The sequence below is a fragment of the Corythoichthys intestinalis genome, chromosome 1, assembly GCF_030265065.1.
Source record: "Corythoichthys intestinalis isolate RoL2023-P3 chromosome 1, ASM3026506v1, whole genome shotgun sequence".
NCBI lineage: Eukaryota > Metazoa > Chordata > Actinopteri > Syngnathiformes > Syngnathidae > Corythoichthys > Corythoichthys intestinalis.
In genome coordinates, this window is record NC_080395.1 from 25,802,859 (window position 1) to 25,830,572 (window position 27,714).

Below are 27,714 nucleotides of genomic sequence, written 5' to 3' on the forward strand. Positions count from 1 at the left end.
GCATCTAAACAATGCAAATGAGCTTAAATATTGAAATCCCAGATAGTATGCAAAAACCTTTATTGTCCTAGGGGGGAAAAAAAACAATGAAGGGTTCACTGCATTTTTTCACTAGTTAGCATACTGTATGTTGAACTATTGAATTAGTTTTAGCATGTTTCATTCGACCAACAAGGTCAGATGATCCCCCATCTTTCTTCTATTTTACCGTTAGCCTACCTGGAAAAAGTATGTACAACAATGCTTTAAGAAACACTATTAACTCAATGTAAGAAATGAATGAGGGGTTATCATTAGTTTAAGGCTCCATAATCAGTAATCGCTACCATCAAGGAGAGCATGCATGGAAATTACTCCATAAAGCAAAAGTAATGCCCAATAAAACCCAAAAGCGACGGTGTAAAACCGAACAAGCTGCACAATAACACATCGACAGACCTCAAACTTGATTGCAGCCTCGCGGCACGACATTACCGCGAGACTTCTAGTTCTCATATTCAAATAAGCAGTAAACTCAAACATACTGTTCCATAGAGGAGAGAGGGCTTAAATGATCCTGAGGAGCAGGGGGAAAAAAATCCATCTTCGTTGAAGCGGTGACTTGATGAGGCGACAGGAAAGGTAATTAAGTTTGATATGCTGCCTTGAAACAAGAACAAAAGTGTCTTGAAGTTATAGCCTGTCATCTCCTGTTGTACATTCCAACTTAATACTCATAATAAATTCCACGTGAACTTGAAATTAATCTTCCAACATCATGGTCAGGTCTTGTTTTGCATGACAACAAATGAGAAATGGGGGTGTATCTTTTTCTTGGAATGTACCTGCATATTCATCCATCAATTTTCTATACTGCTTATCCTATGTAGGCTCACTAGGGGGAATGAAGCCCCTCCCAGGAGAACAGATAGAAATGAACTCATTTACTCAAGGTTTCATAAGAGTGAAACTTCCAGATGCTAGGCAACCACATTTTGTTGCATTTGAAAATTGAGTATAATGGTGGCTGTATAAACTATTCAGGCATAAAAATGTATGCTAACCTGAAAGTACATTGTTTTAGAACAGTACTGTAAGTACCACCTCAAAAAGTACTTTGCTCTCCGAGTAGCAGGGCCGGAGTGGGACTCATTTTAGGCCCGGGAGTTTCATGCCACAGACCAGCCCACTTTATACCATGACCTACCGTATTGAAATATTGTTTAAAAAAAATTTTTTTTAAAGTGCTGTCAAGCGATTAAACGTTTTAATCACGATTAACTGCATGCTCTCAATAGTAAAATTGCGATTAGTGGCATTTTTTTGAATGCAAAAATTAGATAATTTTAATTTTTAAATACATCTAATTAGCACAGGAGTTGACCGATGTGCTTACCTTATATCATTCAAATTTAAGCCTCATCAGAAACAAGAAAAGAGTTTGACTTTACACTTGTAAAGATAAATTAAACATGAATTTTCCCCAAATAACTTTGGTGAGGCACGGAGGAAGAGTGGTTTGCATGTCTGCTGACAGTTCTGAGGTCAAGGGCTCAAGCCGAGCTTCTGTGTGGAGTTACTATTATATTTTTGTGGTACTATCTATAATTTTATCATATATTACACTGACTTTTTAAAGTGCGTACGACAGGATAAAAAAAAGTCTTAAATAGCATTATTATGTGGACTAGAATCATATTTTGAGACGATTCGACTATATTCAACCATTTGGCAAAGCGCAGATGACGAGAAATTGTTCTTTTAATCCGACGTTTAGCCACGCCTACCATTCTAGGGCTCTAGCGTTCCCAAAAGGAGGATGACATCTGCAGGGTCATGGTTTCATCTGATTTAGAAATCAGCCCAGTGAAGGGGAATTATTCAGAACGACGAAGAGAGCTGCAAAATGTTATTGTTTCAGTCTCTACTCCAATATTTTGACAGGATATTCTTTTTATCGAAGTATTTTTCCCCTATTGCTAAATAAATGGTCTTGTGCTAAATGGAATATGAAATAATGAAAATGCATTCATTCAGTATGACATGGCAAAATTACTCCATAATGATCAAAACTGTCAACTTCACTTTTACTGTCGCACCTCCCGAACGATATTTTACGCCACTGTAGTTTGTCCGACTTTTGTCATTTCCCTGCCCCTGCCTAGGGGAATGTAAACAAACCAAGAGGCGTGACAGCTAGCCGACATGCTAACCCAAACCCAGTGATGTCTCAAAGTCTTATTTTCGCGTTTTGAAGCAAAAAAAATCACACAAAACTAGCTCGGATCATGTCACATGGCGGCAGGGTTGTCGACTGTCTTCGCCGATTGGCAACCCGCCTGACGGCGAGCAAGTTACAGCTCGTTCCCCTGCTCCGGACAGGAGAGCTCGCTGGGGAAGCAGCTGGAGAGTACCACTGGACAAACCGGCCGACGTCGGAGGAGCGCATAGCTGCCACATGGTCAACACGAATATGGCATAAAATAATGCTCTACTACACGGCCAAGATGTAAACAGTGAGAGTGCGGCGTGCAGTTGTTGTGCAGCTAACATGGCAGGATGTGTCTGAGGAGAACTTTTCTACATGTACGTCCGTGATCAAACGTATGTAAATAGTCCTTCATCTAAAGTAAGTTTGTGGTGTTTACTCTGGTCGCTGTATTCGCGGCCATTTTTAACACAGATTTGCAATTTCTAATGGGGTTGAAAATTTGACAGAACACCGGGCACACGAAGAGGGCAATAAGCCGAGTATAGAGGGGAGTGTGTAAACAAGCCGGCGGTCGTCGGCCGAGTGGCATTTTCGGTGGACAATCAGCCACAAAATGCAAGCCATTTCCGTTATAAAAGGTGTGCCATGATCCCAGTATTTGACGTAATACAAAATACGATGTTTACTCACTTCCTCGTAAGTTTAATGGTCCCACAGTAGTAGGGCTTGTTTTGGCCAATACCCGCGCTGAACGGGAACCCTTTGAGACCCAAAAAGGCTCAATTTTCTGCAGCCGCAACAATTTTCTGCAGCCATTTGGCTGGCGTGATGTGAAAAATAAACAAATTAATCCGCAATATCAGCCGAATCCGCAGTCCATACAGCAATGCTGTATTGTGAGATTGCTGACCCGGGTGACGTGACATTCGGATTCGTCCTAATCCCAAGACTGAAGACGGAAGTCACTCATTTTCATAGCGCAGGATTCAAAAATTGAATATATAAAACGATCGCTTCCATACACATCCAAGCGGTCCATTTCATTCAGGAGCATAAAACACTATGTGAAATATGAAATGACCATGCTTTTTGGTGTCATACGCACTTTAAAGGTTTAGGAACCTTTTGCAGGTGTTTTGAATTATATATGTAGCAACTGTGTACAAAACTGAAGCTTTTCATCGTATTCCAAAAAAAAAAAAATTTTCTTTTAAGTTTGTGGTTATAATAAGCTGAAAAATCTTCAGAATTAGAAAAGTTACGAGGAACTGCTTGAGATGAGCCATTACATGCAAATTGACATAAACAATTTTGTTGGTTTAATGTTTAATTGCCAAAATGAAACAACTTTTACTTGATATTAATTATTTCCAGGAGTACTGTATATAGTTTAATGTCATATATATTCGGTTATCAGTGGCTTCATATTATATATGACATAAAATTACAAAAAAAAAATTAAATTGAACTCACCAGAACGGCTGTCTCCCAAAGCACTTATAGTTAAAAAATCTGTACATTTCAGGGTAGTTCGCGCCCATCAGTCCACCTCAGAGTGCCATGTTTTGTGTTAAAATGCCAAAGTTCTGCTTTGCCTAAGAATGTGGATTTCACCCCAATCCTCCGTCTTTGTGCCCAAAAATAGTGAGCTTCGGGCGGCCGCGACAGAAGCACGAAGTGCCTGGAGCCTCCATGCTGGAGGTTTTAGGTGCTCAAAAAAATTCAGATTATTTCATTCTACACGTTCATTCACAGTTTACTGTATCCGTGCATTGCAGTAATAAATGATACAGGTGCACGATAATTATCGGAACAATAATTATCGGTTCAATAATCGGAATTAGGACGTCATCCCAATATAGCTAATAAAATTATTAATAGGACCGATAACATATTATTTTTGGCACGTGCCGGTGGATTGTGATGTGTGTTAGGTCAAAGGCAAATCTGTGCTGACTAGGGCTGCAGCTACCGAATGTTTTAGTAATCGAGTATTTGACTGAAAATTCTATCGATTAATCGAGTAATCGGATAAAACATTTTTTTTTAGGTAAAGAGCAAGAATAAATACACATTGAGAAAACGAGACATTTGACCTAATATTGAACCATTTTCAGACAATCAATGTCTTTATTTTCGATGTACCTACATTGTTGAAAACAGCCAACAAATGCATCTCAGACGTGACTAGAACAACAAATTCATGGCTTTCACTCAAAAAAAAAAAAAATCTTATTTCTCACCTAAATATGTCATTACGCTTTAATACATCACTTAAAAATTAGGTGTTTTTCCCACGTGTTTCATTTGAATTTCTATTTGTGTCAAGCTATTTTTAAGTTCTAGTTAAGTTTTAAGTTAGTCTAAACCAGACATGTCCAAAGTCTGGCCCGGGGGCCAAATGCGGCCCGTGGTCAAATTTCATCCGGCCCCCAGCCTCTGTCAAAATATAAATAACGTCTGGCCCGCACACAGACTTAATAAATTGGTCAGCAGTACTGCTACCAGAATATGAAGTAGGTTACACACTAAATGCTGCTCTTCATTTACCCACAAAAAGGCAGCAGCACTCTAAGCAACATTACGCCGTGTGACCCTTTACTTCCAATTTTGTAAAATGGCGACAATCAACAAAAAAAGGGAAAGTTGACTGCGACGGCCAACGATTCAAGGATAGGTGGAATTTGGACTACTTCCTCACTAAAATACGCAACAACTGTGTCTGCCTCATTTGCAGAGACAGTCGCTGTTTTAAAAGAGTTCAATGTGAGGCGATATTACCAAACGACATGCTGACATGTACGACAAGATTACAGGGAAGATTCGCAGCGAGAAATTGAAGCAACTTGAAGCTAGTTTAATTTCAGTATTTCGCAGGAGCCCGAGAGTCGAAAGATAACTCTGTAAAGGCCAGTTGCGAGATTGTTGAAATTATTAATTAAAAACAAATAGTAAAGCAAATGTGACACACAGAATGGCTTGCTAAAATTTGCTTAAATATATTATTCTACGTAAAGGACGGCAGCCAAGATCGGCCCAATATTTTTACCTCACCAAATCTGGCCCCCTTTGCAAAAAGTTTGGACACCCCTGGTCTAAACCGTAAATCCTGATAGGATTTTGAGTTTTTGCAGTGTTCAAAATAAATGTATGATACCTGCTGTATTGGAGCACATTAGGGACCAGTGCTACTTGGTGTTTTATCCAGCAATGACTACTGAGCTAAAATTGACAGTCAGCTTTATTATATTTTTATTTTACACCCTTATCAATCTACAGCACTGTGTTTTTACAGATTAAATAAAGCCTTATGTAAGACAAATTAGCCACGCATCGACAGTAGTTATAATTAATAGAAACCTAGCCCTCCGTAGGGCTAACGTTACATTAGCAAAGTTATTAGCGCTGAGAAGTCTACTGCCTTAACACCGCGGCTGTTTACTAACGCTGGTGAATCTGTCATTTCGCATCTAGTTCTATATACATGGGCTAACGTGGCCGAGTCTGTCATTTCGTGTCTAGTTCCATATACATGTGATATCTATGAGATGTATCAGAAGCTACCTGCTGGCAAAATTAAACGATTCCTTGAAGCGAAATAAATTACTCGCATCAATTTTTAAACTCGAGTTACTCGAGTATTTGTTTCAGCTCTAATGCTGACTTCACCACTTGTATTTTTGACCTGCAGGTGTTCAAAAACTCAGATGAATACACATTTAAAATTGATATGTATATTATTGGTTATCGTATTGGTATCGGCCTTGAGAATCAGGAAGTAATCGATATTGGTATCTGTTTCAAAAAATGGATATCGTGCACCCCTAATAAATGACAAGAGTGCCACATTTGATCTATAAAAAGACAAAGTTACGTTTCGTCCACCAAGGGGATTTCACCCCGAGCCTCCGTGTACTTTTGCCCACCCATAGGGCGTCTCGGGCGGCTACGACAGCTGCCAACACGCCGATAGATTCATCGCTGTACTTTCATCCACATGCTCGAAAACAACCATAATGGGTCGTGTCAACAGCCAGACGGGTTTACGCTTGTCACACTGCCTCAACGTGCCTTATGTCGGCCATTGAAACCCAACATTAAGTTTTTCTGCCGGATCAAGTCAATAGGATGATATTCTCTCCCAGAGCTGATGGCATTGGGAGCGCGTCGCAGGGTCTTGAATTCCAAACTAAGGGATGGGCAATAATTTATCGCAAAAAGGGGGGGTTGCGTTAATGCCGAACAGTAAGTTTCACTGACAGCTTCATTAATTCATTCACTCCCAGCCATTTTCACCAGAGCAAGGCCCTTCGCTCCTGGCCGTTTTAGCGGATTTTGACTGATTTTGCAAGGCCCGCAGAAAATTCTGTTCTATTGCTATATAAACATGGAGCCCACCAAAGGAAAGATTAGACTCTCTTCTTTCAGCAGAAAAAAGTTATGCATATCTTTTTCCATTCTTTAGAAATCAGCATGAGAAAATAGCTTAGTTTGAGCAATTTTTCAATTTCTGATGAAAAAACAGAGAAATTGAGCTTTTTGTAAAAGCATACATTTCAAACATAACTTTGACTTTAATACAGCTATTTTTCACTTTTGTGACATCCCAAATATCTGAATAATGTTTTCGTTCTACAAAATAACATAAACAACAAGACAAATAGAGATTTTGATCGCAAAGTAACAATTTATTTAAACATAACTAAACTATTAAACTGTTGAACACATAACAATGGGGAAGGCTCTCGGCTGCTCCCGGTTGAATGAGGTGGCTCCCGGTAATCTGATGAGTCCGGATCAAGATCGTTCTCACTTTTTTCATCATCTTCATCGTTGGTTTCAACCTCGGGCTCAGCAGTAACGCAACGTGAGCTCCGCAGAACGCGTGTGGAACCTGACGCTGTTGTGGCCGTCACCGTCTGTCTCATCAAGAGAGATTTTTTTTTTTATCCTTCTTTGACGATGGTTTCGTTTTCTTTTCAAAACACTCCTCCAGTGTCGTTTGCCTTTTTTTCACGAGCTTTCTCCACATTTTTCTCAAATTCTCACGCGTCTTCACAAGATCCCTCCAACTTCCGTTTCCTGACTATTTTTCTTCACTTCCTTTCTTGGCCCGAGATGAGTTCTTACAAAATGTGCTACTGCCCTCCAGTGGCCAGTTTTATTGCTTTAAAATGAGTTTTGAGCAATGTGCATTGCAGTTTAGATGCAAGAGAACCTAGAGATGCCTTTTGTCAAAAAAAAAAAAAAAAAAAAAAAGTAAAAGACGAATAAATACATTTTTGGGACACTGTAACAATTGAAAATAGAACGTATTTATACGTTTTTGGGAGCTTCTGCTATGGTGTTCCATAGGGATGCAACGATACAGTTAACTCACGGTTCAATACGGGGGACACGATTTTTGATCCGATTCAAGACATTTAATGCTCTGGGGAAAAAAATAACAATTGTATTTTTTGTTTCGGTTTTTTTTTTTTTTTTTTTTTGCTAATGAGCAAAAATTAAAATTGCCATCGTATAAACATGCATTTTAGTGCATTTATTTATGTGCTTACTTCTTACTGATCTGAAGAAATTTTGTATAAAAGTGCTGAGAACAATCTTTACTGTTTGTAAAGTGAGGTGGTGCACACTGTTGATTGCTACAGCTCTCTTAGCAGCTAGGTTTACTACATGAGAAAGACATCCTATTTGTGGTCCGAATCCATCTGTGTCACGTACTGAATTAACAATATTTGCAGCATTATCTATAGTCACTGGTATGGATTGATTTGGCCTTCTTAACTTCCATTCAGTCATAGCGGTTTATAATTCATCGATCTAGTATATGGACTACGTGTCCCATAATCACTCTGGGCTCACGTAGCCAATGGCATGGGATGTAGCACATCTAGTTTGCTATTTCATGATATCTAGTGTGTCCACGCATTAAAAAAGTTACCAAACGCCACAGAAGTCACGTCTGCTCATTACTGCACAACACCAGCATATGACAGTCGACTTTCATAAACAGGACGAGTTTGAAGCACAGCGCTCTTAATTTGCCACTCAATGTTCACCATGTCCTTTTAGCTGTCCGTTGTCAAAGCGAGGTTGTTCGTAGCAGCCAAGTCCTTAACAATGTTTTGCCGGACTTCGTTGTAAATATCCGGTGTTGTGCCGAAAAATAGCCGCCCCTCATGAAATGTCACCCCTGACGGGAGCGCCCACACGTCAACAACAACGGCATGCTGGAGATGGTCCGCAGGCAATCCGGAGCACTGACGCGGCTGGTATACGTTGAACAATAGGATATAATGGGAACAATTGGCTTTTTTTGCCGGACCTGGAACGAAGATGCATCTTGCTTAGTTGGTAACAAGGAAGCCGAACTTTTAAGAGCACGGGCGAGAAATCTCAGCGGAAAAATTACCGCCTTCATTTTTATTTATCGTGCGATAAATGGAATTATTGCATATTGCGACAGGCTTAATTGGGGTTCGTGCTTTTTTCTATTTGCAAAGTGTTTAGACTTTGCATTTCGCCTGACACCTCTCGGCCACCGTACTATTAGCAGTACTAGCCCGAGTATTTCCTTCGTGTCACATAGCAAATCCTGTAGTATGGCACAACAATGATAGCTAAAGTTCTACTACACCAAACTAGTTGGCACAATAAAGGCAACACAGTCACCGCAATGCACCTCGGTCACCTCTGGATTTACTTCAACACGACCTTATCAAAGTGTACATCTGTTTACCAATTCTTGCAGGAGACGTGAGGGAGATGGCAGCCCCCCCTATATTACTTGAGGCATGTCAGGAGAGAAGAAACATAGCGGGAGCATATATAAATTGAACGTGTGTATACTGCTCACTGAAAGATTTATTTTCACTGGCTGCTTTGAAGGAGAGAGAGAGAGAGCGCACAGTGTCCCCTTACAAGTGAAACAGCAACAACAACAACAGTCCAAGTTGGCTTTTCACTGAGCTTAGATGCTCCACTGCTTCTATTGCCCTTTTCCATTCCACCTCTGCTGGTACGTAACAACATAGCACCATGACAAATGTGTCAAAAGAAACAATACTAGCTTTTCCTCACTCCATCAAAAGACTGTTAAACGACATCTCTGTGTATAGCTTTAGGCCAGAAAAGAATCGCATGGAATAGGTCATGTGTTAGCGTGCTCAGTTGAATACAAAAAAAAAATCTAAGAATAGACTTCTATCATGGCAACTTGTAACTTGTCTGGAACCTTCAAATACATTGTTGTGAATACCGGCGTTAGAGTATAAAGGCGTTATTTTTTTCCAATAGTGAGTAATCTCGGGTGACCCTATTTTGATTTCCAAAAAGACGACACTCGGCCCGGCCTTGAGATACTTGAATTTTACTCGAAGTTCGCTCAAAGATGCCTATGTCACTTTAATACATTTAAAGTGTGCCTCCTCCGTGTGGATAGAAAAATTCAGTTTTATAAAAAAATATATATAAAATAAAAATTATAGCCATATAGTATATAACCTAAGACACAAATTCAAATTCTCAGAGGTTACTCAACAGGCTTTATTATCCCTAAAAACATAATCCAAAACAATGAAAATGCAAAATAAATAAATAAATAAATGGAATAATGATAAGAAATAATAATAATACAATGCAGATCCATTGAAATGTAGTCCAGTCAATACACACAGAGAGTATAGGCTATGTGCCAACTAAACATTTTTATAAGTTAAAAAATTGTCGAGATAATGATTGCACACAACTTTGCACGCAAACGATAACCGAAAGAAACTGACAAACTTTTCAACCAGCACGTTTTCAAATGCAGCAGTTTAAAACTACATTTCCCATAATGCCTAGCGCGGTATTGCTCACTTACAGTTGGCTATGTGCCAACTAAACAATTTTATAAATTAAATAATTGTCGAGATAATAATTGCACGCAAGTTTGCACGCAAACAATAACCGAAAGAAACTGACAAACTTTTCAACCAGCATGTTTTCAAATGCAGCAGTTTAAAACTACATTTCCCATAATGCCTAGCGCGGTATTGCTCACTTACAGCAACCCTATGAGCGAGCTCCGGTAGCCGAGGCAATATCAAACATTGCTATTAGAGCTGAAACGAATACTCGAGCAACTCGAGGAACTCAAGTTCAAAAAGTGATCCGAGTAATATTATTCGCCTCGACGAATCGTTTAATGTTGACAGCTCTGAGCGTTACGTTTTGCATTAAACTACTTTTAATGCAGGAAGAAGCAAAAAAAAAAAAATTACCTGACTGCAGCGTATAGCCGCTACAAACTATTCCAACGTTGCTAAAAACTACGCCCGCATGATGCTACGGTGGTAGCAGGTAGCATCTGATGCATCTCATAGATATCACATCTATAGAACTAGATGCGAAATGACAGACTCAGTGGCGTTAGTAAACAGACGCCATCTTAAAGCAGTAGACTACTCAGCGCTAATAAATAAGATTAAAGTTACTGTCCCTTGCTCACGTAAATCCCTGCTGAAGGTCAGGTTTCTATTAATTATGACTACTGTCAATGCGTGGCTAACATGTCTTATATAAAGGCTCTATTTATTCTGTAAAAACATAGCACTGTAGAGTAACAAGAGTGTAAAATAAAAACATAATAAAGCTAACTGTCAATCTTTTTAATTGACAGTTGACACCATGATAAAGTCTGTGACTGCGTAAATTTGTTTCCAAAGTAGAATGTAGGCATTATCGTCTTAATTACTCTTTTGGGTACATGAGCATTTGATTATATACGTATTGATCGTAATAAACTGGGACAGCTCTCTGGGAACACGTCACAGGCAGCACAATACTGTAGTATTCTATGCAAAGCGTCAGTCAATTTCAACACATGCTAATTGGTCCCATGAAAAATAATGAAAACCGGACATTTTTATGAATTTATAAAACCCCTCCGGACGCCCCGGACAGGATGTGAAAAGTGGACATGTCCGGGATGAAGAGAACATTCGGTCACCCTAGAGCAGACATGTCCAAAGTCCGGCCCGGGGGCCAAATGTGGCCCGTGGTCAAATTTCATCTGGCCCCCAGCCACTGTCATAAAATAAATAACGTCTCGCCCGCACACAGATTTAGTGAATTGATCAGCTGTACTGCTACCAGCATATGAAGTAGCTTACACACTAAATTTACCCACTAAAAGACAGCAACACTCTAAGCAACATTACCCCGCGTAACCCTTCCAATTTTCTAAAATGGCGACAATCAACAAAAAAAAAAAAAAAAAAAAGTTGACTGCGACGGCCGACACTCCAGGGAGAAGTGGAAATTGGACTAATTCTTCACTAAAATACGCAACAACTGTGTCTGTCTCATTTGCAGAGACAGTCCCTGTTTTTTTCAAAGAGTTCAAGGTGAGGCGATATTACCAAACAAGACACGCTGACATGTATGACAGGATTACAGGGAAGATACGCAGCGAGAAACAACAGCAGAAGCAACTTGAAGCTAGTTTAATTTCACAGCAGCAGTATTTCGCAAGAGCCCGAGAGTCGAGAGAGAATTCTACACAGGCTAGTTGCGAGATTGTTGAAATTATTAATCAACAAAAAATAAAAAATAAAGCAAATGTGACACACAGAATGGCTTGCTAAAATTTGCTTAAATATATTGTTGTACGTAAAGGACATCAGCCAAGAACGGCCCCCCACATTGTTACCACACCAAATCTGGCCCCCTTTGCAAAAAGTTTGGACACCCTTGTCTTAAAATCTCTATTTTCTGGGGGGAGAAACATTTTGAACAGGAGGGTATTTTAAAAATATATATATATATATATATATTTTTTTTTTTTTAAACGGCAAAACCCTAACTGGAGGCGAGAGCACGCGAGAGCAGAATTAAAGACGCCATGATTTTAACGAGATATTATCGCGTACTTACCTCGTTTCAGTCCAAAAACTCCATGTAGCATGTATCATCGAGTGTCAAGACACAGATGTGAATGGCCACAGTCGGATTTTGGGGGAACATGGTCATATAACAAGGGTTGCGATGCAGAAATCGCAGACATCAAAGAGTGGTCGAGATGTTCTTTCTCATATATTTACCCTTTTAAACTTTTTTTTTTTTTTCTTTGTTTGGATCGATTATTTATCATCTAACATATTGGGGAAAATGTGACAGTAACAAAAAAATACAATTAATTGATAGTTATGAGGTAGATATCCGTGACTTTTTATCAGACGCCTTTTTTTTTTTTTCATTTTGACGTAATTTGTTTAAAAGTTTAAAATATGCGAGTGAATAATTTTTTAAAGTCTTTTTTTTTTTTTTTTTAAACGAAATACTAGACATCAATTAATGATTTCTAAGATAAAAATGACAGACATTTTGATTAATAAATATAATTACCTTCTTTTTATGGCTGGGTTGAAACAAAAGCGGTTGCGCGACGTCTGTAAACGGGGGTTTCCAGGGTAAGACGGACAAATTAAAAATAGTTCGGGGGCTTAATGCGGCATGAAACTGCTATGGCAGCATATAGACATATTGTTCTATCAAACACAACAGTTCTTTTTGCTTAAAATACAGCAGTTTATTTTAAAGAGGAGTGCAAGAGCAGAAACTGCTTTTTCAGTCTTGTCTGTGTTTTCCGCCCTATATATTTATTAAGGGTTTGACGATATACATAAGTCACGGTTCAGTAGGTGCTTCGGTACGGGGGTAACGGTTCGATGCGGGTTCAGTACCACAACCACAAGAAAAACAAAAAGGCTTGTTTTCCTCACAGCATTTGAAAGTTAAAGTTTGTATACCGTTACACTGTTATATAGGTGAAATTTAACTCTCAGTTAATATACACATCTTTTATGTGAAAGATGTTATACAATGTACTAACATAAAGAACATGGAAAGTAACATCATTTATTTTGCTGTGTAACTAATAACTCTTACAATGAGGTAACTGAGTAATTTGTAACTAACTAATTACTTCTTAAAATAAGATTAACAACCCTGTTCAAATGTTGCATGACTTCAGAATACTGCAGTTTTTTGTTTTGTTCTTTATGTTTGCTTTTAAAACAGCCTATAATGCATACCTTTCATAGATTGTACAAAATGTATTCAAATATAAATGGTTGGGAGGGGGGGTTAAAGTCCTTGAGGCACAGCCATAAAAAAGAAAGAAAAAGAGAAGAGAAAAAAACATCCAAAATAAAAGTAGCTACGCATCCAAAAAGAATGTAACCTTGAGACAAAGCATTCTTGTGTGTTTTTCAACAAATCTCATTTAGGCCATCATCCAGGGTGACCTCTGCATGCAACATCTCTGCCAATCCATTAGGCCAAAATCACTTGGACCCACTCTGCTGAATCAAAATTGAATTTTCTCCCCTCTCATACTCTTTATATCAGCAACAATGCCACCCTATTATCCCTGCAAGGTCACATGGGTCATGTAGGCCCTGCAATGATTTACTATACACTATGAGCAGATTGAAATATTGACAAAAGGATAAACACTACATATTACAGGAACTTATGCTACTAGCACATGTTCTTGTCTGGCATGTTTTCCATTTTCATTCCTCCGGATATTTAGCTGAATAAACACTTTAGTGTAGAAATGCATTTTATAAGATGATTGCTTTTCGTGAGAAGTTAACAATGCAGCACATTTGTGGCCATGATTGACCCAATTATTGTGCTAGGTGTTGTGCAGGTTACTTCTGAAATGTATAATAGATTGCACGAGTCACCAGAAAGGTCTTATTACAATACTTGAAGTAAAAATAAAACCCCTGCAGAAATATTGTTCAGGCTAATGCTGTTTGCTGGGATGCATGTACATATCTTGCACCTCATTTTAGCTACTTACTGGATCCGTTATAGCAGCGGTCCCCAACCTTTTTTGGACCACGGACCGCTATGATGTGGGCCTTTTTTTCAAGGAACGGCAATCAACCTTTTTTGACAGCAGCCTCTCCAAAAACTTGACGGCAAATATCCTTGATCGCAGGCATTAGCAATACGGTTCGGCATGCTCTCATCAGTGCATCCGCTTTTGTTGCCTCGTTTGCTAGCTTTTACACACATATTATGCAGAATGGACTTGGTTGTAGGCAGTGTTGTTAATCTTACTTTAAAAAATGTAATTAATTACAGTTACAAATTACTTCACCCAAAAAGTAATTGCGTTAGTAACTCAGTTACCTGAATGTAAGAGTAATTTGTTACTTGGCAAAGTAACTGATGATAATGTTCATGTTTTTTTTCTCAAAAAAAAAAAAAAAAAAAAAAAAAAAAAAAAAAACAGGTCACACAATGTGAAGTTTAAAGGGTTTTTGGGACAATTGGCCCTTGCCCGATTCTTTACCCTAAACTTAACTAGACACAGGGGTATTGCGGATATTGCGATACCAGTAACATTTGCCATGTGTGGGAGTCATTTAATGTTGCGAATCAACCATTAAAGTTGTTAAAATTGCTCCCATTATTGCATGAGTTCCCTTCTATTTTCGACACATGTAACTTTTAAAAATGTTTCATCATTTAAAGATAGATTTAAGTTAAGTTTTACCGATTTAGGAGCATTTTAGATAAAAAGTTACTCAGGTTCGCTTGGAAAGTTCTCTACGACAGAGCTTTCCTGAGAATTCTACTGCTTTAAGATGGCAGCTGTTTACTAACACATCTAGTTCTTTATTATACATGTTGCTAATACCGCCTTGTCTCTCACGGGTATCTAGTTCTGTATATACAGTGGGAAGAACAAGTATTTGATACACTGCCGATTTTGCTGGTTTTCCCACTTGCAAGCCATGTAGAGGTCTGTAATTTGTATCATAAATTCTCTTCAACTGTGAGGGACGGAATGTAATACAAAAATCCAGAAAATCACATTGTATAATTTTTAAATGCTAAATTTTTATTTAACTGCATGAAATAAGTATTTGATACATTACCGACTAGTAAATATTTCGGCTTTTTTAAGAACCCCTCCTGTTCTCCACTCATTACCGGAAGTAACTGCACCTGTTTGAACTTGTTATCTGTATAAAAGACACCTGTTCACATGCTCAAACAAACAAACTCCAACCTCTCCACAATGGCCAAGACCAAAGAGCTGTGTAAGGACATCAGGGATAAAATAATAGACCTGCACAAGGCTGGGATGGGCTACAGGAAAATAAGCGAGCAGCTTGGTGAGAAGGTAACAACTGTTGGAGGGATTATTAGAAAATGGAAGAAGTTCAAGTTGGCGGTCAATCTGCCTCGTTCTGGGGCTCCATGCAAGATCTCACCTCGTGGGGCATCACTGATCATGAGGAAGGTGAGGGATCAGCCCAGAACTACACGGCAGAACCTGGTCAATGACCTGAAGAGAGCTGGAATCACAGTCTCGAAGAAAACCATCGGAAACACATTACGCCGTAATGGATTAAAATTCTACAGAGCACGCAAGGTCCCGCTGCTGAAGCCAGTGCATGTCCAGACACGTCTGAAGTTTGCCACTGACCATCTGGATGATCCAGAGGAGCAATGGGAGAAGGTCATGTGGTCGGATGAGACCAAAATTGAACTTTTTGGTCTAAACTCGGCTCGTCGTGTTTGGAGAAAAAGAAGGATTAGTAAAACCCCAAGAACACCATCCCAACCGTGAAACATGGAGGAGGAAACATCATTTCTGCTTCTCTGCCAAGGGTACAGGACGACTGCACTGTATTGAGGGGAGGATGGATGGGGCTATGTGTCGCCAGATCTTGGCTGACAACCTCCTTCCTTCAGTGAGAGCCCTGAAGATGGGTCGTGGCTGGGTCTTCCAGCATGACAACGACCCAAAGCACACAGCCAAGGCAACTAAAGAGTGTCTCCGTAAGAAGCATCTTAAGGTCCTGGAGTGGCCTAGCCAGTCACCAGATCTGAACCCGATAGAAAATCTATGGAGGTAGCTGAAAGTCCGTGTTGCCCGGCAGCAGCCCTGAAACCTGAAGGCTCTGGAGAAGAACTGCATGGAGGAGTGGGCCAAAATCCCTGCTGCAGTGTGTGCAAACCTTGTCAAGGACTACAGGAAACGTTTGGTATCTGTAATAGCAAACAAAGGTTTCTGTACCAAATATTAAGTTCGATTTTTGTGATGTATCAAATACTTATTTCATGCAATTAAATGCAAATGTATTATTTAAAAATCATACAACGTGATTTTCTGTTTTTTTTGTATTAGATTTCGTCCCTCACAGTTGAAGAGAACTCATGATACAAATTACAGACCTCTTCATACTTTGCAAGTGGGAAAACCAGCAAAATTGGCAGTGTATCAAATACTTGTTCTCCCCACTGTATGTGATATCTACCAAAGCATCATTTGGGCATAGTTTGTAGGCTATCGGCTACAGTCAGGTATTATTGGAGCCACCTAGCATAGTAGTATCGCGTTTGCAACGGCGTAACACTCCCTTGCCTCCTCCCCACTCCTGCTCTGCTCTCTCCTCTCCGTGAGTTCGTCTTTCTCAGACTTTTTCTCGCGTCAGTCAACCAACATAGTAACGCACGGCTTTCCCGCCTCAGTAACGGTAATGGCGTTCCCAAGATGAGAAAAGTAATTAAGTAGATTACTCACTACTGAAGAAAATAACGCCGTTAGTAACGCTGTTATATTATAACGCCGTTATTAACAACACTGGTTGTAGGCTCTTCTTCTGGCTCAGCAGGTGGCCTTTTTCCCGTAAAAAAAGGTGTCCAAAGACGTCGCCGCGCACAGCACACAGCCAAAAGCAGCTAATGTTACTGTTTACATTGACTGACGCTGGGCTGCTATAGGTGTGCAAATACCCCAGTAATGGCGGTCAACCACGAGAGGGAGAAGTGCATAAATCTTTACTCGGATTAGTCAATAGAGTAGACAGGCATATTGATGTGTCAAGAGGCACAGGCCAGATTGTGGCCGTTAGCAAATGATTTATTAACTCTGCAGCCCGGTAGCAAATGTGCCAGTGTTCTGCCAAAATAATCTACACGGCGAAACATCCTACCAATGCCCAATGCATGTGCCATAGACTTCACTGTCAGTTGATGGGAAACGGGGTGCGGGGACGCTCCGTAGGGGGCCTATTTTCAAAATTTTTAGATTGAAATATTTTCAAAACTAAAGCCGCTAGTGACCTGTAACCAAAACAGGGACCTCCCTTAGGCATATATGATTCTCCATGAGCAGCGGCATCAAAAAAATTCAAAGTCGTTCCCTAATAAAATCCCTATTATTTTTTATATAAGTATAACAAAACTTAAAATGGCTATAACATTCTCAGATTTTACACTAGATGCACAAAAATCCCAAGATGCAGAGATAATCACCTATATTTTCAGGATCAAAAGCAATATTTAACATATCATATAAGTATTTGCCCAAAAGAGCGACTTGTTTTTTCTATTTAGTGCAATCTTGACATGTTTTCAACAGCTGCTAAATTACTCAATTTTCACATCAGAAACTTAACACTTGAGGAAAGCATGCAGAATCATCGTAATTTTACTCAACAAATGCGGATTTTCCATATGTCTACATATATTCACCACTTATTTCGGTTGAATTCCGATGTCATCATCATTGCCTCAGCACGTCTTGCCGGCTATATGGCCCTTGTCGTTTTTAGATTTAAATATTACATAAATTAAAAGCCATAAAACCGGCAGTCGGCTGAACATTACCTGATGATTTGAATGTAAAGTTACGCTATAGTGTATGGTTACAAAATCCAACATGGCGGCCATCACAAAACAAAGAGCTTTTTAAGTTGAAAATGTTTGTAAATAAATGTGTAAATCGTGGAATTTCTATAGATATGAACCCGAAACAGTCTAGATTCTTAGAAGCAAAAAAAAACCAAAAAAAAAACGGGCAGTTATCATTCATTTCATGTAAATATTTCGACCTAAAGCTATGCAAATTTTTTCCATTCATTTTTTTCACAACATTTCAAAGTGCATGCATGGTGCTATTTTATATATAAATTACCTTTGAATCCTTGACCAAATCACTCCTGAGACACTCCTGCCTTCTTGTATGCACCAAAACTTTCGTCCTGTTGATTTTTCTATTCTATCAAGGAGTTTGATGATTTTTTTTTTTTTTTTTTTTTTTTTTTTGTGTATTTCTTTGGCCTAATATGGTCAGGTAACAGTTCATATAGATGTTATACTGAAAAAAATATATATATACCATTGTTTTTTTCCCCCTTTTTTAAAGCAGTTAAGCAGTTTTAAGCAGCTTTTATTTCCAGTACAAAAACTCCAACACACACTGTAGGTGAAATAGAGCGCTGTCTCTATAGTAGCCTAGTAGTAGTACATAAACTATCCAACATGCGTGTGTACTGCCATTGTCCGTGGCTCGTATGGAGAAAATGCGCCAGCATTTAAAATTTGGACAGAAACGGCTGTTTTTGGATGAGAAAAATTAAACAATATCCTCAACACCCCCTGCTGTGCGTGACTTCTAGCGCCCTTGCCTACCTCTGTTGTGCTTTGAGGTACCAGATGTTTCCATTATAACACTGTGGTTCCGTGCAAGTCTTTAAGCTTATTGAATACCAAATGTTGGCATGTTAGCATTCTGGCTAGCTGTTAGCAAATAAAATATCGAGGGGGATGGGGCTTGATGGCTCATTGTGAGAAATCTGTTCAGCACAAATGAAGCAGCTGTGTTGTGTTACTGCGTAGGCTGATGTGCAGAACAATGAAGTGGATGTGATGTGGTATCGACTGAATAATGAGCTTCAGAGAACAACCCCCTGCCTCCTTTCTCACAAAGACCTCACCCACCCCCTTCTTTTTCTTTGATGCAGCTGATACATGCATAAGCAACACTTTCGCCTGGTTCCAAGTAGCACAGCAGCTTGGAGCTGATTACTTTACATGACACAATTCCCTACCACCACCCCAAAATACAAATATGGTAGAGCTTGCAAGCTGTGACTCTTGTTTTCGTTCTTTCTCTTTTTTTAACCATGATGATCATTCAGATGTTTTCAAAAGGGGTTGTTAACCTTTCTGTGGTAGTCTACATAAGAGACGTAGGAGAAAGGGCACTCTTTTTCTTTCTAATGGCTGCCAAAACCACACGGGGGGTTATGATTCACATAGAGCAAGATGTTGCAGGACTACAGAGGCCTTGACTGGAGTCCCAAGGCTATAATTAGATTGCATGCTCCTCAACCAAATGGTGAATCAATGTCTTAAACATCATCTTTCCTGGACCCAATCAAAATAAGCGCCATAAATAGCTCTGCTGTGTTATTGTTGTAGGATACAAATCTCGTAACGGGTGTGGTGTTTATCTCGACTTGCAGCGTGGCTCGTTAAAAAGGGAAAAAAAGGTCAAGCCTCAAGGGGTGCAAATGTTTAAAATGTATTTTAATCAATGCAATACTAAAATGCATAGCTGTTTGACTCCTAGATTTTAGCATTAGCAACTGTTAGCGTTTTACATGAATAAATCATGGCTATGTTCCAGTGAGATAGGGACTGAATTACTCCGCGAATGACTGATGTAATTCATAATCGCACGGTGCAACAAACTGATAATTTCACTACATTTTATTAATCAAGTTTTATCGATTCAAAATTCAAACAGCTTAATTTAGTCTGAGGGACAACAAAGTTTTAGAAGTGCTTACACCGATTAGACGGCAGCACTCTTCTAATGACTTCCAACTAGGATTGTTCCGATCATGTTTTTTTGCTCCCGATTCAATTCCAATCATTCCCGATAATTTTTCCCGATCATATACATTTTGGCAATGCATTAAGAAAAAAATGAATAAAACTCAGACGAATATATACATTCAACATACAGTACATAAGTACTGTATTTGTTTATTATGACAATAAATCCTCAAGATGGCATTTACATTATTAACATTCTTTCTGTGAGAGGGATCCACAGATAGAAAGACTTGTGACTTTGTATATTGTGACTAAATATTGCCATCTAGTGTATTTGTTGAGTTTTCAGTAAATGATATTGTAGCCATGGCCAAATGCATGATGGGAAGTGGAACCATGACTGTGTGTAGTGCTACCAATTCATATATCTTCTCTGCGTTGGCAAATAACATAAGGTGTTAAGAAAAAGATCAAGTGCTACCTTGCTTCCCCACATTGCTTCCCATGATAGTTCTTATCGTAGGGAGAGGGATTGTCAGGCTTTAGCCAATTAAAAAAAAGGCTCGAAAGGCTGCCAAATTATATTCTACTCATTTTACGCTGCCTTTTATCTCTCTATATAGGTAAAACGGCGCCATTACAGATTGAGCCCGACAATGCGTGAGTGGGTCGTGCAGCGCATGCATTAATTGCGTTAATTATTTTAACGTGATACATTTTTTTAAAAAATTACTGCCGTTATTGGGATAAATTTGATAACCCTACCTTAAGCCTAAACTAAAGACATGGGTGAGTATAACATATTATGTCTGTAACGTTAAATACAATTAGAAAACGATTTAATTAAAATATATATATATATACTGTATATATTAAAAAAGGCATAGCCGATGTTTTTTTGCCGATTCCGATACTTTGAAAATGACGTAATCGGACCCGATCGATCGGTCTACTTTCAACCATGTGGTTGATTATCGTTGCAGAATTTTAAAGATGGGTACTTTATTTATTGCTCAAAAAAACATCACAAATGAGGAAAATAAAATAAATGTGGTTTTAAAAAATGAAACTATAAAGCTTCTCAGATCATTTAACAGGACTCTAGTTCACAAATTATGCCTGGGTATGTAAATTTATGGTCATCAATGTAGCTATGGCCATACATTTGTACACAGGGGAGGAACTTAGGCTACATCTACACTAAGGACAGATAATTTTCTCCAGGATATTTTGCCGACTATTATTATACCTGTCCACACTTACGTTTAAAGTGCGTACGACAGGAGAAAAAAAAGTCTTAAATAGGATTATTATGTAAATTACAATCATATTTTGAGACGATTCGACTATATACAACAATTTACCAAAGCGCGGATGACGAGAAATTAGTCTTTTAATCTGCCGTTTAGCCAAACCTACCATTATTGGGCTCTCGCGTCCCCAACATGTGGATGACGTCAGCGGAGTCATGATTTCATTTGAGTTAGTATGCAGCCTATTGAAGGGGAATTATTCACAACGAGGAAAACGCGACGAAGAGAGCCGCAAAATGTCATTGTTTCAGTCTCTGTACTCCAATATTTTTACAGGATATTCTTTTTATCCAAGTATTTTTCCCCCAATAGTAAATAGATGGCTTGAGAAGGACCAGTCATCCCGTTGAGGGAGAATTATTCAGAACAAGGAAAACGTGACAAAGAGAGCCGCAAAATGTAATTGTTTCAGTCTCTCTACTCCAATATTTTTCCAGGATATTATTTTTATCAAAGTCCGTGTTGCCCAACGACAGCCCCAAAACATCACTGCTCTAGAGGAGATCTGCATGGAAAAATGGGTCAAAATACTAGCAACAGTGTGTGAAAAGCTTGTGAAGAGTTACAGAAAACGTTTGGCCTCCGTTATTGCCAACAAAGGGTACATAACAAAGTATTGAGATGAACTTTTGGTATTGACCAAATACTTATTTTCCACCATGATTTGCAAATAAATTCTTTAAAAATCAAACAATGTGATTTTCTGGGGGTCTTTTTCCACATTCTGTCTCTCATGGTTGAGGTTTACCCATGTTGACAATTACAGGCCTCTCAAATATTTTCAAGTGGGAGAACTTGCACAATTAGTGGTTGACTAAATACTTATTTGCCCCACTGTAATAGAAAGAACACTTTCGAGTATATCGACACATGACGAGTCTAACCAAATGATGTGCAGTAGACGTGCTGGGGTCCACATTGTTGCGGACAGCAAGGTCGTTGATGGCTAGAAATCCGAGCAGTTTTTGAACGCGACACGAACAATACGTCGCTCATCTGCACACGACCGAGAACTTTCAACCTACTTCTTCCTTCCTTCCGACTGCAACTCCGCCCGACGACGTAAAAGACAATATTGTAATAGCCCCGAGTGGGGAAATAGAAAGGAGAGGAGTCGGTGATGACTTTCCCAATTTATTGTGGCAACAATGGAAAATATTAAACAAAATGACAGCGGCATCGGCAACATGCGACCGCGTTCTCACGTCGTTCTCCCTCCCTCCATGCTTGCTTCCTGCTACGTCACCACTCCGCAGTCTGATGGCCCCTTCAAGGGCCCGCACAAAGTTACGGACATTACAATATATTTATTATATATACGTATATAAATGCGACATTAGATAATTTCTCGGGGCACATCTGACGATCTCTCACGGCACACTAGTGTGCCACGGCACACGGGTTGAAAAACACTGGTATAATGGATCCCTATGGGAGTGTTGCAACTCTCTTTCTACATGGCTCTGGGTAAGATGTTGTGCGGAGCTGTATATAGTGTTTAAGTGTTAAAATATCACTGCCAGCCACTTGGCCGATTGTCTGGAGGCACCCACAAAAATTTTTTCACTTGGACCCCCACCGGACAATCATCTTGACGGGCCTGCGAAAGTGTGATGGGCCCGTGAAAGCTTGTCAACTAGCATCCCGACTCCCCCCTCGGTCCCCTTGGGGGGGGGGGGGGGGGTTCTAATCTACTCGTTTATGCTTATCACACCCGGCCCCTGTTCACATTTGTTCTACCACTGTTTGTACATCATATTTAGTTCTCTGCTTTTTGATAGTAAAAAATACAATTAAGTTTTTAAATTGTTTTAATTAGATACATGTAAATACTTAGCTACATTCTGTAAAAAGTATACCTCAAAAGAGACACTAACGGATCTAAGATCTAACAGATCTTTGCTGCAAGATATGCTCTCAACCTCGACCTTTTTAAAATGTAGTTGAATACACCTGCCCTGAAGCTTAATGGAATATGTAAAACGTGAACATGCTGTTGCTTTAAAACACCCCTTATTAAAACACACAACCACCCCCAACTCACACACTCTTGGGAATCCATCATTGTGCAATTTAACACTGTTTATTTTTTATTCAACATCGATCTCCCTCTGGTATCATTGTACAGTGCTTTACGTATCCATTAAGAATACTATAAATGCTGCAAATGAGATATTGATATAGAGTGGCTGCATAATTTATATGGACACGATTCAGCTTGTTTTCACTTATGGATGTGACGTATTAAGGCAATGTTAGATGTCATCATACCACCAGTTAGAGTCAGTGAATGACAGTGAATACAATGATAAATAGAATTCTGTCTTAAACAGGCAGTAGTAGGATGGAACTACATGTGAGTTTACCTTCTTTGTTCCGTAATTTTCGGACTACACACCTCTACTTTCTCCCCTTCATTTTGATACATGTGGCTTTATAGTCCAGTGTAATAGGCGGATCTTCTATTCAGGCGAAGTAGGCGATCGCCCTAGGCCCCCAACCAGTAGGGGGCCCCCTACCAGCTACCCTTGCCCCAACGAGCAAGGGCTTGGGCCACCGGAGCCTGCAGCATCCCCAACTGTTCGTCATGTATAATTATGTCAGCATACTAAACAAACAAATAACAAAACAAAAAAGAAAGCCATTTGAATGCTGCATTTATATTATCCCCCCCCCTACAATGGACTGTTCCACGACGACGAACTAGTATCAGATGCTTAGCTTCATTTACCGCCGTTTAGCTTCGCTTAGCTCCGTTTAGCATCGCTTAACTCCGCTTAGTTGTACGTTAGCTTCACTTAGCTCTCCTGCGTTTTTCACCCCACTAAGCTCGCTATTTTTACAGCTCACTTGCTACTTTGCACGTCGGCTATTGTTTATTTCGAAGACATGAGCGAACGTGCTCTCTATGAGATCCAAAGTGCAGTGAGGGAGAAGATGAGAACATGCCGGAGGCCGCTAATGACTCTTTTAACATTTTCTTCTTCTTCTTCACACCGAACATAAAATACACGACAGCACACCCTGTGGCGAAACAGTGCAGTACAGTTCCAATCAGTCATACAATAACACTCAACAGCATTTGCTAAAAATTAAATCTATTAGTGACACCACAAGCAATGACGAAGAATGTAAAGCTTTCGGTTAGCGGTTTAGCGAATGTACCTCCGGTTCACATTTCAAAATAAAAGCACGTCATGTTCATCATATAAATAACAATTTCTGGAGTTAATCCCACATACTTCAGAATTAATATTATAATATGTTGAGTAAATACTACAGAATACAGATTCTACACTAAGAATAGCTTTCAAATGAAACTCTTTATGACAAATATGATTGGCAATGAATAATTGTTATAATTATTATACTACTATTATATATAGTAGTATACTATAATAATAATGCTAGAATTTTTTTAAAGAATTGTTTTGAATAATGTTGGAAAGGCAAAGTCAGTTTTCTGAATCTGTTTACTTTCCATTCTTTTGCACTGGTAAATGCTATCAGCATTTAACCTCATTGTTTATTTGTGATTTGTTATCTACATGATTATTTGTACTTTAATAAAGAATTTAAGTGTTCTAAAATGGTTTTGTGAATTAATAAGTGTCAACAAAAATTTCATTGCTCAATTAATAAAAAAAAAAAAAAAAAAAAAAAGAACAAATGGTTCAGACACATATTCCCACAAAAATAGGCTAAAAATACTTTTAAACTAAATAAAAAATGCATTTAAAAAAAAATAAAAACATTAGCTCAAGCAAAATTGTAGCTTATGTTGGTCTTAACGGGGAGCATCTGGATTCAGCCATGTAAAATGAGACAGACTAGAAGGCTGAGTATCCACATAAATCAGTAAAACTAAATGCAAATACTTTTAAAATAAACCATCACAACGCAACTGAAACGAATACTCGAAGCAGCAAAATTTAATTCGAATCTTTTTTTCTAATCGAATATTCGAGTTAATCGATTAATCGTTGCAGCACTAGAAATAACAACAGCAGTCCTCATGGACGGTGCAAACAGAAGTATAAAATAAATATATAACTTAAAAACAATGGGTGAATAAGCAAATAAGTGACAGAGAAAACAAATGAATGTAATAATAAAAAGTAAAAAAAAAAAAAAAAAACAATACATACAATGGGGCAAATAAGTATTTAGTCAACCACTAATTGAGCAAGTTCTCCCACTTGAAAATATTAGAGAGGCCTGTAATTGTCAACATGGGTAAACCTCAACCATGAGAGACAGAATGTGGAAAAATATCCCAGAAAATCACAATGTTTCATTTTTAAAGAATTTATTTGCAAATCATGGTGGAAAATAAGTATTTGGTCAGTACCAAAAGTTCTTCTCAATACTTTGTTATGTACCCTTTGTTGGCAATAACGGAGGCCAAACATTTTCTGTAACTCTTCACAAGCTTTTCACACACTGTTGCTGGTATTTTGGCTCATTCCTCCATGCAGATCTCCTCTAGAGCAGTGATGTTTTGGGGCTGTCGTTGGGCAACACGGACTTTCAACTCCCTTCACAGATTTTCTATGGGGTTGAGATCTGGAGACTGGTTAGGCCACTCCAGGACCTTGAAATGCCTCTTACGAAGCCATTCCTTTGTTGACCTGGCTGTGTGGTCGGGATCATTGTCATGCTGAAAGACCCAGCCACGTCTCATCTTCAATGCCCTTGCTGATGGAAGAAGATTTTCACTCAAAATTTCTCGATACATGGCCCCATTCATTCTTTCCTTTACACAGATCAGTTGTCCTGGTCCCTTTGCAGAAAAACAACCCCAAAGCATGATGTTTCCACCCCCATGCTTCACAGTGGTGTTCTTCGGATGCAATCCAGTATTCTTTCTCCTCCAAACACGAGAACCTGTGTTTCTACCAAAAAGTTCTATTTTGGTTTCATCTGACCATAACACATTCTCCCAGTCCTCTTCTGGATCATCCAAATGATCTCTAGCGAACCGCAAACGGGCCTGGACGTGTACTTTCTTCAGCAGGGGGACACGTCTGGCAGTGCAGGATTTGAGTCCCTGGCGGTTCATTATGTTACTGATAGTAGCCTTTGTTACTGTGGTCCCAGCTCTCTGTAGGTCATTCACTAGGTCCCCCCGTGTGGTTCTGGGATTTTTGCTCACCGTTCTTGTTATCATTTTGACGCCACGGGGTGAGATCTTGCATGAAGCCCCAGATCGAGGGAGATTATCAGTGGTCTTGTGTGTGTTCCATTTTCTAATAATTGGTCCCAGAGTTGCTTTCTTTACACCAAGCATTTTACCTATTGCATATTCTGTCTTCCAAGCCTGGTGCAGATCTACAATTTTGTCTCTGGTGTCCTTCGACAGCTCTTTGGTCTTGGCCATTGTGGAGTTTGGAGTGTGACTGACTGAGGTTGTGGACAGGTGTCTTTTATATCCATAATGAGTTAATACAGGTAACGAGTGGATCCTCGTTAGACCTCGTTAGAAGAAGTTACACTTCTTTGACAGCCAGAAATCTTGCTTGTTTGTGGGTGGCCAATACTTATTTTCCACTGTAATTTGGAAATAAATTATTTAGAAATTAAACAATGTGATTTTCTGGGGGGGGGGGGTTTCACATTCTGTCTCTCATGGTTGAGGTTTACCCATGTTGACAATTACAGGCCTCTCTAATCTTTTTAAGTAGGAGAACTTGCAGAATTGGTGGTTGACTAAATACTTATTTGCCCCACTGTATGACAAAATGAAGTATCTCCACTTATGACTAAGGACAAATTGTGAGTACTTTTGCCACCTGTGCTAACAGGTAATGCATCACCGTCAGGTTGCGCGTAGGTTATTCACTCTCCCTAAGCACGACAGCAAAAAGAAATTCTAATGATTTACTCTTTCTCGCTGGCATCATTTTAATTATGGATTTTCCCTTGCACACGATCGATCTGGCAAGAACGTTGTGGCAATAAGAAGCTGTCCATTAATTATTAGATGTGCGTTAAATTTTGATGATTAATGTTCTGGAAAGGAATCAGTTTCTCTAAGCTTTTTATTGCGCACTAAACGAGGATTTTTACAGTTTGCTTGCTTTGGCTGAGTCCTGATTTACTGTCAGGTGGAAAGATGGAGCAATTTCCTATTGATTATGAAAGGGGTCCTCAAAGAAAGATGAATATATGTTCTTTGTGAAATAGAGTTAAAAATTAGTTTGACCAATGCAGCGCTGTATGTCATTGTTCTCCACGTCTGTCGCTGGTTTACGACGGGTGGTTAAAAGCAAATAAATTGTTTTAACGCCTCATCTCGGAGAAGCATTATGTGTTTATACAGTGCTTAACACATTTATTAGAACGCCTGTCAAATAAAGAGAGCATCCAGTATGATGCAGTGCTTTAATGTGGACGTTTTCGATTTCAGAGCTAAACGATTTACCATTTTGAACAGGAATGAGCAATTTCAAATCGACTTCACCCTTGTCTACAACCCCCTCCAAATAGTAAAACTTCAGTCAGCGTATCATGCGTGAACTCAAGACCTCAGTCTGCAAAGATTAACTTTGCTCTTGTTGGTTT